At 36.0% G+C, this 10,108-nt stretch overlaps 1 long non-coding RNA gene across 1 annotated transcript in view; it reads left to right on the plus strand.

Moving 5' to 3' along the window:
• The window catches only part of LOC102756825, a 27,758-nt gene extending 20,037 nt beyond the window's left edge, over nucleotides 1-7,721 (plus strand). The window contains exons 2-3 of the long non-coding RNA XR_001512777.1: nucleotides 2,113-2,123; nucleotides 7,710-7,721. This is a non-coding gene — a long non-coding RNA (uncharacterized LOC102756825). The remainder of the gene's footprint in view (nucleotides 1-2,112; nucleotides 2,124-7,709) is intronic.
• The last annotated feature ends 2,387 nt before the right edge of the window (nucleotides 7,722-10,108 follow it).

Consider the following 10,108-nt stretch of genomic DNA (forward strand, 5'->3'; position numbering starts at 1 on the left):
ATCGATGTTTCTCTCTCTCTCTCTCTCTCTCTCTCTCTCTCTCTCTCTCTCAAAATAGAAACATTTTTTAAAAAGACTATGACATTTCATGGAAATTCCCATGAAAATTAAGGGTTTTTTTAAAAATATATTTCATTGATTTTTCACAGAGACGAAGGGAGAGGGATAGTCAGAAACATCAATGAGAGAGAAACACCGATCAGCTGCCTCCTGCAGCCCCACTGGGGATGTGCCCGTAACCAAGGTACATGCCCTTGACCAGAACCAAACTCAGGACCCTTCAGTCCGCAGGCTGACACTCCATCCACTGAGCCAAACCAGTTAGGGCAAAATTAAGGGTTTTTAAGTAAGGTACATTTGATTCTGAATTTAATAATAATATTTTTGTTTAAAATTTTCTCCAAGAACTGATGCAGTGAGCTGATGCAAAAACAAAGCTTCCCCCCCCCATATTTTGCTTTGTTATTGCTCGAAATCAGAGTATAAATTATTTGAATTGGTAGTTTTAAATAAAAACATTATTATTTATCTTGAGAATCTGATTACTATTTTTCCCTGGTGATAAAAATTATTAGTAGGGAAACTCATGGTTTATCTGAGTCTGATGGGTAATAGAGATGCACTAAATCTTGATGAACAACTGCCTGTAGTTTCAAACAAAATAATATTTCAATTTATGGACATTAAGTTCATCTGTGATATAAAAATATAAAAATTATATTCATTAGAAAAATCAAAGGTATGAAGAATGGAGTCGTTAACTTGGTCAGAGCATGTAGATGGCTCATCCTTAGGGAAGATAACATATGATATCCTGTTCCACTAACTTACAAAGTATTAATTGCTCATAAATGTTCATGAATTTATATGTCATATTAATGGACTTGTTTGAATATGCAGAAATTACTCACTATTTAACTACCAGCAATTATGCTGCAGACTTTCATTCCATACTTCTGCATATTTATGTGAACTACCCAATTTGAGGCCTTGTCATTGATTCAGAACTTAGCATTTAAATATAAGAAAAGTAGTTACTATATAATTATTGTAATTTACCATTTCTTTATTTTCAAAGCAAGGAAGAATTCAAGATGTATTAGATGATTTGTATGCAATCAGTGATAAGTATGAATATATTTCAAACTTTTCCTGTGTGTATAAAAACTGGTAAAATTTGTAATGTTGTACATCTAACAGTATTTACATGGCTATTATGAGTGTTCAAAGGACAGATTTTGAGGGGGAAAACTTAATTTAAATATATATGAGAAAACAATCAATTGAACTGCTAATTAGGATATTTATTATTATATACATTTGCTTCCATACACACCAAAGATTATTTCAAATGTATTCCCCTATTTTAAAAACCTCGTGTGTATAATTAAATGTTTAAATAAAATAAGTTTGGAGAAGGATAAAAATAAACATATTTATGTTTGCTTTAATTGTCAGTCACATGTAATAGTTCATATAAACTAAAGCCCTATGTCCGCATTTTCCCCCTTCGCCCACCTTCACCCAGCCCCCACCCTCCTTTCCCTCTGGCCATCACCACACACAAAAGTCCTGACATCTCAACCTCATAGACTGCCATCAAATATTTAGTCCAAGCTTTATAGCCAAAATGGCAGAACATTAATACCACCCTAAGGCACTCAAACCAACATACTAATATTAATCCTCGCTAAACCAATGCACATTGCAGGAGTTTTTGTGTGCAGAATAACAAACTACTACGAAGTCAATAGCTTAACAAACATGCATTTGCTCTCACAAGTTTCCCTGGGTCCTCTGATTCCCAGGTTCTCCTAGCCCAGTGGTCAGAAAACTGTGGCTCAGCAAATCGTGGCTGGCGAGCCACATGTGGCTTTTTGGCCCCTTGAGTGTGGCTCTTCCACAAAATACCGGCTCTTCACAAAATACCAACTTCTGCGCATGGGCCCAAAGTTTCAATCGCACTGTACATGTACACCCGCATGTGGTATCTTGTGGAAGAGCCACACTGAAGGGGCCAAAGAGCAGCATGTGGCTCACGAGCCTCTGTTTGCTGACCACAGTCCTACCTATGGCTGGAGGCTGCTCTCAGGTCCTAGAAGAGGACTGCAGTCTCCTACCATGTGGCCCACTCCACCTTCTCCAGTTCATTCATAACATGGTAGATTCCTTTTTTAAAGCCAGAAGGAGAATCTCTTGTGCTCCAAAAGGTTAACATGAATTTTTATATAACACAACATAGTCAAATTGACCCCCTTCCTCACCTTTCTCACATTGTATTGTTTAGACACAAGTCACAGCTCCCCACCACCTTTAAAGGGAGGGAATAGGCTACATTACTGGGCATTCATGGTGTGGATGCCATAATGTTCATCAATTAAAGGATTCCTTCTTAATTAGAATATAAACCCTGTGGGGGGAAAAGGAAGTAATTTGTTGAAGAAATAAATGAATTCAATAAAAATACTAACAGTTTTACGTATGATGTGTACGTTTTATATCCTTTTGAACCTTAAAAATTGTAATTGTATATACACATTTTATAAAACCAAAGTGTCTAATTTTCTGTAAAAGTAACCTATGAAGTATTAATTGCTTTTTACTTTTTCATAAATATATATTTACTAGAGGCCCAGTGCACAAAAATTTGTGCACTCGGGGGGCCCCTCAGCTTGGCCTGTGCCCTGTCGTATCCCCCACCCCTTGGGGGATGTCCACCTGCTGGCTTAGGCCAGCTCCCGGAGGGATTGGGCCTAAGATGGCAATCAGACATCCCTCTGGCAGCCCGGAAGCCCTTGGGGGATGTCCACTTGCCAGCAGGGAGCAGGCCTAAGCTGCAGTCGGACACCCTTAGCACAGCTGAAGAGGCGGGAGAGGCTCCCACCACCACCAATGTGCTGGCAGCTGGCAGCCTGGCTTGTGGCTGAGCAGAGCTCCCCCTGTGGAACCTCACTGACTACCAGGGGACAGCTCTTGCATTGAGCATCTGCCCCCTGGTGGTCAGTGTTTGTCATAGTGACCAGTCATTCACAGTCATTCTGCTGTTAGGGTCAATTTGCAAGCAGGGACCCTCCCCCCTTGAGTGTGTGGCCAGCCTGGGTGAGGGCTTGATGGAAGTTTGCAGGCTGGCCATGACCCCAGCCACCCAAGCTCCCAGTGGAGTCTGGCTGGAAGCAGGTATCTGGGATTTATTTATCTTCTATAATTGAAACTTTGTTGCCTTTAGTGGAGGCCACAGCTAGCCAGATCAGGTGGGAAGCTTGGCTTCCTCCATCTCTGGGGCACCCAAGCCGCCTGCTTGCTCCAGCTCCGTGGCTGCCGGCTGCCATCTTGGTTGGGTTAATTTGCATATAGTCACTCTGATTGGCTGGCGGGTGTGGTTTAGGCATAGTGAAGGTACCGTCAATTTGCATGTTTCTCTCTTATTAGATTAGATAATATATAAAGCATAACAAAATGAAAATCTGATTAGATCAGCAGTTACTGGTTTCTATCAGATTTTCCCTGGTGTGTGTTCCAACAGTATATTTCTCTCTAGCTTCTGACATATAGTTTATATCAATCCTAAAACTTCACATAGTTTAGCAGGAGTTTAAAATAGTTATCTTCCCATAAGGATGCAGGCAGTGATGGATGCAAGTTGGTTCCCTAGGGACCTTGTTAGAGAAAATCACTCATATGTTCAGTGAGTATTTGAACAAATGGACCTGCTGTTCTACCTAACGCTAGTGTAATTCCTTGATATATGGTCACTGTGTGTGACAACTGATATTGTCACTTAGTTCATAAACATAACATTTCTAAACTCAAGTCATAAAAGATGCATACTAATGCTTCTCTAAGGGGTTATCATAAACAAGACAACTATTTTAGTAGATAAGATATTTGCTAAATATAATTTCCATTTGTACTCCCCTGCCTCTATCACTTTGTACAAGAGCTTTCTTAGCCAATATAATTTGTCCCACAGGTTGGCTGGTTAATTATTGAGAAGCTGGTTCAATTAAATAATCATGAAAAAGGACTAATACATATGTAAATTATTATATGTCAATTTAAAACCTGTGAGTGCATGTGTGTGTGTGTTGGCCAATATTTTGATGTAAAACCAAAGCCTTTTCGCTGAACACTGGCCTGTTGAATAAAGTTCTATTATTTCTTTCTTATCTTAGTCAGACTCTAAATTTCAAGTCACCTTTTATATAAAGTGGAATTATTATAGATATTTGTGAAGCAAACTGAATGCAGAATGCTTCTTGATTACTACAATTTCTCCCAGTCTTTATGAGAGGCCTGACCCACTACACATCAATTCTTTATTAGCAATGCACCTTTTAGAGTGTTATCATTATAGATTTCTTATAAGTAATTTTATTTTCTTCTCATTATTCATAAGTTTATGAAGCAATTCAATTACCTAGTTATTAATAACAAATACAAAGGGCATACATAGATCTGAGAATACAGGATGGGGAAAGTAGGTTTACAGTTGTTCACTTGGAAAATAATACAATAAAGAATACTGCTTCACAACTGTAATCTACTTTTGCTCTACCCTGTATAGCTGACTCTGAGAGAGCATATCACTGAACCTGCAAGAACACAAATATGTAAAAATTCAAAGACAGATCTTATTCTGATGAATTTCAAAGAGTCTTGATCCTTGATTATTGTGTTTTAAAGAAATGAAACTGTCAATGAATCCCACAGGTCAGTTAAGTGGAAATCAGTTAAGAGAACTTCAGCTATACTTTCATTTGATTGTTTCCATGTCTGAGTCCCAATCTGGACTGTGACCACTTTGAGAGAAAGGGGGCATGTTTTACTCAGGTTCACATTTCTAATATGTGCTGGGTTATATCATGTACTTAATAAATGCTGGCTAACCAAATGCATGTGTTTCTAACAAATATCTGAATAAATCACATCAGAATCACCCTATTTCCCTAACTTAAATGCTGCCAAATTTACATCATCTATCAGTAAACCCACCTGTAAATTATTGCTGAAATTATCAAAAACTTCATTATAAAAAAAAGTTGCTTCATAAAAGGGATGATCACAAGATAATCCTTGAAAATAGCACTAGAGGTAGGTATAATGCATGTGCTATATATTTTGACCCAATAATGATAGGCATTTGGAATAAATGTTCTTCTGTAGAATTCTAAGTGAGGGCAACAGCTACGGGAATTATGTCCTCCTTGCAGCCATTTCAAAATATTAGGCAATTCGAAGTATGATCTTTTGAATTATCCATTTGAGTCTTAAGAGTTTCTCCATTCTTTGTTTTTTCAATATCTGTCTCATATTCAATTTCTTGTGTTTACTCCTCAGGCTCTTGGAAGCACATTGCAACTTTAATAGCACTCCCTCTGTGACAGGCATTTCCTATACCATGCAATCAAAGCTTTGCAAGGCTGCTCTGTAACTGTTGATTTGTTGATTGGGGTTTAACCTTCTCCTCTAAAGGAAGGCTTCTAAGAAGTGGAATTCTTTGTAGAATCACAGTTTATGAGAGTTTTATATTTCCTACTTCATGCTGTTTGTCAGATGAATGGGTTGGCCATACACAGTGGTGACCAGAAAAGACACACACAGGTGAATAAAGAATCACAGTTCAAATCTTTGAAAAAGAGCAAAGTTGAACACCTTGTCAGATATTATGAAGAATGAAGTGGACTATTTTAACCAAGGTCATTCATTTCTGCAAATCAGCATTTCAGCAAGTATGGTCCAGAAAACTTCAAAGGTCCCTAAGATCAAAATTATTTTTATAAAAGGATAATATTGACATTATATGCCTTCACACTCTCATTATCACTCTGCATTCACAAATGCAGAGGGTACAAAAAGCTCATGAATATGGTTTCAGATTCCACATTGAAACCAAGCTTTAAGAAATGAATACTTGTCAAGTTTCAGGGTAGGATCAAAGAAAAATATTTTTCATTATCGGAAAAGACTAAGACATAGTGCTTTATATGTTTCAATCAAAACAACCTATAACAAAAGATTATACCTATAATGATGCCACTCTTCTAATTTACATATTCTTGTCTTGGGAAATATAATTTATTGTCATAAAAGTAAATTGTACTAATTTATAACAACTTTATTATTGACATTTTAAATGAATTAATTAATAAATATATTTTCTCATTTTTAATTCCTAATATAATAAATATTGGTACATATTAGCCACATAAACAGAGCTCTTTTATTTAGAATCTGATAAATTTAGAGGATAAATTGGTTTTTAGAACAAAATGTTCAAGAACCTCTGGCTTAAATGAAGTCTGAAAATAATAATATAATATTTTGATTAATATTGAAAGTACTTTTCCTAATAAGTTTTAGGAAACTAAAAGAGGGAACTAGAGAGAAGCCGAAAAATTCCTTTTCTGACCTAGTTCTCATTGGCACATTTTTCTTATTTCTAACTGACATTAATCTTCATAGTTATCAGTATGAAGCAGATTCTATCAGATACTCCAAATATCAGTGCAATTAAGCAAAGTCATATATATTTGGTTCCTTAAGGCAAGAGTTTTTAACTGACTTTTGAACTGTTATTACCTATTAGCAATGACAATGATCAAGCTCCAAATGCTAAAGTAATAAAAGAATAATCTCTAATTCTAGTATGCTAACTTTTTTTTATGCAGTAAAATCTGTACATGTACATTATTGTATTATATCTGAAAATTAATTATTTTTAAAAAACATGCATACATTTTTTGATGTAGTCCCATTTGTTTATCTTTAGTGTCCATTGCCCTAAGAGCTGTATCAGTGAAGATATTCCTTCAGCATATGTCTGAGATTTTGCTGCCTGTGGATTCCTTTAATATTTTTATGGTTTCCCATCTTACGTTTAAGCCCTTTATCCATTTTGAGTTTATTTTTGTGTATGGTGTAAGTTGGCCTAGATCTCATACCTGTCAGAATGGCTATCATCAACAAATCAACAAATGACAAGTGCTGACTAGGATGCAGAGAAAAAGGAACTGCTGCAGTAAAAAACAAAGGAATTCTTACCATTTGCAACAACATGGATGGAACTGGAGAGCATTATGCGAAACAAAATAAGCCAGTCAGAGAAAGATAAATATCACATGATCTCACTCATTTGTGGAATATAATGAACAACATAAACTGGTGATCCAGAGACAGAGAAGCATCCATCAGACCGTCAAACCTCAGAGGGAAGGTTGGGGGCTGGGGATAAAGGGGAGACATCAACCAAAGAACTTGTATGCATGCATATAGGCCTAACCAATGGACACAGACACCAGGGGGGTGATGGCATGGGTGGGGAGGGTGGAGGGCAATAGGGGGATAAGGACACATATGTAATACCTTAATCAATAAAGAAAAATATTTGCAACATACAAACATTCATACACATGCTGCTGCATAAGAATCAAAATTGAGTCAACATTATCTAACTTAAGAATTAATAAGAGTTTTAAAATGCCTATGCTACTTTGTCCTCAGTTGCTGGGTTACTAAATGATATTGAAACAATCATGCAAGAAATCATGCCATATAAAAGTTATAATACTCCTTTGTCTTATTATCATTTAAATGTTAAAGCCTCCATTATAGAGGTAAATTGGGTTTAAAATAGAATGTTTCAAGCAGAAGAGCAAGCAATATGAGGTTAAACAGAGTGAGGAACCAGAGCTTGAATTTATGGTATACAGCTTGCTGGTACATGGACTGATATTTTGATAAACTGAAAAAGGCAGAACCTCTGACATGCCCTATAGAGTAAATATACTGATCTGGAACAAAACTTATGTGAAACAGCTGTTAAGTGACAGAAGAAATGTGCATTGGACCACCAAGCTGTCATAAATTGCACTTTTAATCAGAAAGCATCTGTCTTTTCATTTCCTTTTCAACAATCTCTGCATTGTATTTAGTCTGCACAGAATGCCTCTCCTAACAGGTGCAACAATGTTTACAAATTGAAAACTATATTTAAATGAAGCTTACAACTAGAGACTTTTCAATTAACAGGACAATATTTTATGAGAAGGAATAATTTTAATATTTGGAAAATCCATAGATTTCTTTGCATTTGTGAAATTCAATTATTGGAAAACTAGAGGAAAGACACCAAGAAATGCTATACATGAAAGGTGCTTCAAGCAATCTTATGCAATATATTAGCACCCAGAGAAGCTACAGGGAAAAGGCACTGATGAGAATATGGAGCCCTAACCGGTTTGGCTCAGTGATAGAGCATCGGCCTGTTGACTGAAGGGTCCCAGGTTCGATTCCGGGCAGGGGCATGTGCCTTGGTTGCAGGCACATCCCCAGTGGGGTGTGTGTAGGAGGCAGCTGATCGATGTTTCTCTCTCATCAATCTTTCTAACTCTCTTCCTCTCTGTAAAAAGTCAATAAAATATATATTTTTTAAAAAGAGAATATGGAAAATATGAGATATTTGGGATAGTGATTATAAAATGTCATGTTTAATAAAAATATAATTTTAGAACTAATAATGGCCCTTATTTCCATAAAAAGTGGTAGTTATGGCACTAGATTATTTTCCTACAGTTAAATATTTTTTCTGTAATCATTATTCACTTTTTAAAATTGAATTTAAGAGATTCATAATTAGTTTTGCTGGATTAAGAAATGGCAGATATATGAAGGTTTGCATTATAATCACCCAAATATTTTTAAATACTTTCTCAAAAATATAACCAAAATCATAAAATTAGCTTCACTTAGAATACATATACAATTTTTAAACTGAAAGGAATTGTATAATTATCCATTTCAACTATTTTACTTGAGTTGAATGTAGACATAATGAACTCAGTTTTTACAGGGTCCAGGCAGGTAATACGGTTTAAACGAGTCTGGTAAACCATGTGGCCCTTTAGGTTGACCATTCATGTCCCAATTTTTTATAGAAACAGGTGTTGAAGCAATATTATTCTTAACTTCATTCTAGAACAAACAATATAGCAGATTCTTTAATAAAGAAAATGGCAAGCCAGTGAGTATTGCACAATTTAGCCGATTGTGTCCATGGGAAAAAGAACCAATGTTTCCAGAATCTAATTTTTCAATAGAGTGCAGAACAAATAAAATATATCTGCAGACTGGATCTTGCCCTTGGGCTTCTAACATGTGATCTTTAGTGTAATCTTTGAGAAAATGAGCTTATGGTTAAACAGATCTGAGGTCAACTTCTGTCTTGGCCATTTATTAGTTTTATGACCTTGAAAAGCAATTAGATTTTAAACTTTTAATCTACAACATCAACAAAAAAGTGTTAATAATAATAGCTGTCAGATAAAGATATTGTATTAAATGAGATGACATAAAAAGACATAGCATAGTAAGTACTCAATAGGTGGTAGATATTATCTTAGATATTATATTATGTGTACAACATATAGTATATAATACATAAATAGTATACATTATATTTTTGAATCTACTTTCAAACTCATGAAAAACCTCTAAATTTTTATCTACTTTATTAATTGACATAGGATAAATCTTTATATCATGGATAAAGTCGCTCAGTGTTCATAACTTCTCTTAACATATAGAAATAATTATTATTGGTTAATACTGAAAGCAAAGGTTATGTGTCTTTTGGAGGGTCACCACACAAAATTATCTCATCTTGAACATTCATATTTTTAAGGGACAAATCCAATTTTAAAAATGCCCCATGCTAAAGCAATAGAAACAATGGCATCTGTTAAAATATAAAGCATTGGGGATTCTCTTATAATTATATATTGGAGAAATATAATAAAAATTAGAGGCTCAGTGCATGAAATTTGTGCAAGTGTAGGGTTTGTAGGCCTGGCTGGCAATCAGGGCCATTTGGGGCCTTCCAGCTGCTGGCCTGGGTCTTCCTTCCAGCTGCTGGCTGGGGCCTCCCTTCCCTGGCTGCCGGCTGCCAGAGGGGGCCTTCCTTCATTCTGAACCACCTCCTAGTGGTGAGCACACCTCATAGCAAGTAATCAAACTCCCGGTCTCTCAGTCGAACTCTCCCGGTCTCTCAGTCGAACTCATACATATATATATATGTATATATATGTATATATATCCATGCACACACACTTGA

Source organism: Myotis davidii, unplaced genomic scaffold (genome assembly GCF_000327345.1).
Source record: "Myotis davidii unplaced genomic scaffold, ASM32734v1 scaffold573, whole genome shotgun sequence".
NCBI lineage: Eukaryota > Metazoa > Chordata > Mammalia > Chiroptera > Vespertilionidae > Myotis > Myotis davidii.